Source organism: Gavialis gangeticus, unplaced genomic scaffold (genome assembly GCF_001723915.1).
Source record: "Gavialis gangeticus isolate Ggan-Ray unplaced genomic scaffold, GavGan_comp1, whole genome shotgun sequence".
NCBI classification, from domain to species: Eukaryota; Metazoa; Chordata; order Crocodylia; family Gavialidae; genus Gavialis; species Gavialis gangeticus.
The window spans coordinates 158,213,333-158,217,401 of NW_017729024.1; positions in this window are offsets into that span (position 1 = coordinate 158,213,333).

Sequence of the window (4,069 nt, forward strand, 5' to 3'; positions counted from 1 at the left end):
GCAGCCTTTCCCCCCACCCCCACTTACTTTCTCATCCCAGCTCCAACTCCAGCTGGGGCCCTGCTCTGACCCAGAGCACATGCCTCAATCTCCCACCCAGCCAGCTGCAGTTGCTTCAGCCTTGGCCAGCACTGTTGCATGACTGGAGGCACCAAGTGCTCATGCATCAAACATCCCCTCCTTCCCCTGCCATCTCCTCCCCTCCCACCTTGGATTTGAGTAAACATGATGGTTGCTATGCAAATCAAGAAGACTTTTGAAAAAATATAATTTTTTCCATTTAAGGCTTAATATTCCCCCTCCAAATTACATAAATGTTAGTTTTCTACAAAACGCACATCATAGAGACATCTTGTATATTAGTCTGCTATTGCTGCAATCAAAATATGCAGTTTACAGTTTATTTGATTTTTTTTCCCCCAAAAATGGAGGGGCAATTCATTCCTTAATGAAATCAGCATCATGTCATAATAAAACATACACTTACATGCAGTGTCTCATTTTTGCTTCCACATATTTAACAGATTTGTAAACTTAAAAAATATTGCATGACAACAACTAGCATTGGCCCAACTTATATGATCTTGGTAAGCATTTATGCTACAGTTCTAGAGGAGTCAGTGTAGGATGAGTCTGGAGGAGTAAGTGTAGAGATTGGAAGTTGTGAAAAGAGTAATAATTACTCTGACTTTCTGCTTGTTCTTAGGCAACTTACTTCATCTTTCTCTTATGTTCTCCACCTGCAAAATGGGATAACACTTACCAGGAATTTTGTTAGGAAAGTTTGTGGAGTCCTTTCAGAACGTAAAGGGGTATTATTAAAGTGTCATTCATTCTTGTAGATAGTGTTGAAATTGTAGTGTGAAGGTTACTTCCTACCTCACTGACTTAAGTGTAATACTTCACCCTCAACTGTGGATTTTTTTTCTTACTCTTTCTTTCTTTACTTTATTGAAGTCAGAGGGAGGTAGGAGTTAGACAGCAAAGGAAGGGAAGTTTGGGGGTTTCCTGCTTTTGACAGGAGAGCTTGCTTCTTTGCTAAACTGATGTTTTCCTAGAAAGCTCATCTTGCATAATATTTGTTCAACTTGAAAGTTAGGGGAAAATGGTCTTGACTAGGCACACATTCAGTCTCTTTATCATCGTTGGTGTTTCTTGCTTTATGCATTTGTAAATTTGTACAGAAGGTAAAATGGAAGTGTAAGGAAGGTTACTTAAGTCTGATGCTTAGTGGTAGCAAACTAGTCATTATTAATCAGTTGCAGCAGCCGTGACATCTGGAGCCAAGCTGCTAGGTACTGTGAAAAAAGACAATTAAATCTCCAACTCCAGCCCTGAATTATAGTTATCTCTACACTAAGGATATGTTTCTAGAATGAATACATCTTCTGTTTCATTTTTGGTTTGTTTCCTTTAGGATTAGATGGGTCAAAAATAGATGAATAGTTAAAAGATTATGGTTGTTGGTAAAAAATATCGAGTGTCATATCTGTAGTCATGTCCCCAAGGTCTACAGTGGTAACAAAAATGTGCTTTATTGCACATGATGTTTTACCTTTCTTCTCTGACCCTGGAATAGCTTTGAAATGCATTAAAGACCTTTCTTACACACATTTTTTATTCCCATTGTTCACATTTATCTAAAACTAAGAAACCAGGTCTGTTCTTCAATACATAATATATCAATGTTATGTTAATAATGGCACCTGTGATGTAATATTCACATGTTGAAATTAACATGGCTTGTTGGAATTACATCAATACTGGATGGACATATACCATCTATTTTTTTTAAGTTGACCATCTCCAAATGACTTCTTTTAAACTGACAACTAGATTGTACCTCTGTAAGGTCTCTTAATTAAATCTAACTTGGAGTTTAAACAGTTGTTTAAAAAATAACTGAGGAAAAAGTATTATACTAAACACTTTTTTGAGCAATGGTCTGTATATGTACCATCATTGATAGATACAAGTCTAGTGTGCTTTAGTTAGAAACGTCTAGTCAGCAGTGACCTGTGGGGCAGTTCCTTGTACATCCAATTAAAGGTATAAAGGGTGAATCCACCCTAATTATCCCAATGCTGTTGGTTGGCCAACTCATAATTCATTAAGGTACTTACTCCAAAGCATTTGGAATAGAGGGTAGATTACAGACTGTGTATACATACCACACATTTCAAGGTACAAGGTACATCTTCCTATACAAGTTAGAGGTGCGCCGATGCATCATTCCGTATCATATCTGCACCAATAAAAGGAAAATTGACATTATCAGCAATTGACTTTTTTTGGCTTATGTGACCAATAATGTCACAGATAAATGCTGTGTGTATGTACAATGCCGCAGCATGCATGTGGCCAGGAGTCCAGCCTAGCATCCAGCTGGTAAGTCTGAGGGGGTGGGGCACAGGCACAGATTAAGACCCCCACACTGAGGGAGGAAATGGGGCTGGGGCAGGGGTAGGCGCTGCCCAGCTGGTCAGGGTGTGGGATGAAGCCACAGGCGGCTCATCTGGAAGGATGCAGGAAGCAGGGGGTGCTCCTGCCGCTGCACACACCCCCATGGGGGACATGTGACCCCCCACACCAGATTTATGCATGGGGTGAGGGCAGGCTGCCCACTGTGCACTTAGGGCCATAGGCTGCACCAGCCTCTTCACAGCAGGGGGGACTGAGCCAGGGCAGGCTGCAGTGGTGCTAGAAGGAGAGCTACAGGGTGGCTATGGAAAATGTTGGGATAGCTGTAGCCCACCCCATAAACCCTCCTCCCAGAACCACCACTACCTGCCCCTCCCTCCACCAGGAAGAAGCCACAGTGGGCAGCCCGCACTTGCCCTGTGCACATATCCAGGGGTCATATGCCCTTCATGCTTTCCCTGGTGTGCACGCAGTGTGAGCAGCTGCCCTTCCTCCCCACCCCTTTGTCCCCCAGATGAGCCACCTGCAGCTCCATCGAGTGTTCAGCCCCACTGCCATTCCCTTCCTCACTGTGGGGGCCTTGATCTGCACCCCCAAGTTCCTTCCCCCCCCCCGACTTACCAGCTTGACTGCTCTTCAAGCTGCTGGGCAGCATATCAGCAATCGGACTGGTATTGGCAGATACAGCTGATTAATAATCAGCCCTCAGTATCAGCCAAAAAAAAATCTTTATCAGTGCACCCCTAATACAAGTAATATTCAGGTAAGTAACCTCTTTGTTTTGCTAAACTTAAATTCTGTACATTGAATGCTTTAATCTAAAAATAACTTTATTTCCCACAATTGAGAGTGGCTAAAAATAAATCTTCTTGGCTCTCAGTGTGCAGTGTATTTGGGAACACAGTATGGGTAGATTGCTAACAAGTACCATTTAGATTGAGATACTAAAAACTACATTCTGATTTAAGTTGCATTGGAACTAATTTTGGAGTAACTCCATTTAAGCCAATGAGCTTGTTCTTAAATTGTCAGTGCAAATTCAGAACCATCAGAGTTCATGTCCTTATTTTTAGCTACAGGTTTTATGAAAACTTGTATATTTATTAAGTTCCAAGTAAACCTCTACATTATGATTGTTCCGAAGTTTACCGTAAAATATGTACTCCTGCAATGGGAAGAAAACTAGGAAAATCAAGTATTTTTTTTATTCCTCAGCTATAAGTTTTTAAAAGAACAGTGAGCACCTATTATATGGGATATTTACATGATAAAGAAAGAGTTTGATATTAAAGGACAAGCATCTGGATGACTCAACTCCTTTGACTGTCATACACAACAGATTCACTGACATTTTCACACCAGGGTTTTTTTGTGTGTAGGTGTAACTAACTTTAGGTTTGTTTTTTTCCCCAGCATATTGGAATAAGTGGATTCAAAAAATAAACTAATTTTACTTGATGTGTTTCATAAGTATGTTTGTGATATGTTGGATTACAATGCATAATAAAGTTGTTTTTTTTTAAATCCTGCTTTTTTAATTACTCTATAAAGTTTAAAACAAAGTCTCTGCAGAAAGCATTTGAAGCTGAAAACCCTATTTTTAAGTAGAGCTTATAAACTGATTATCCAAAGAAAAGCAAAGACCTTT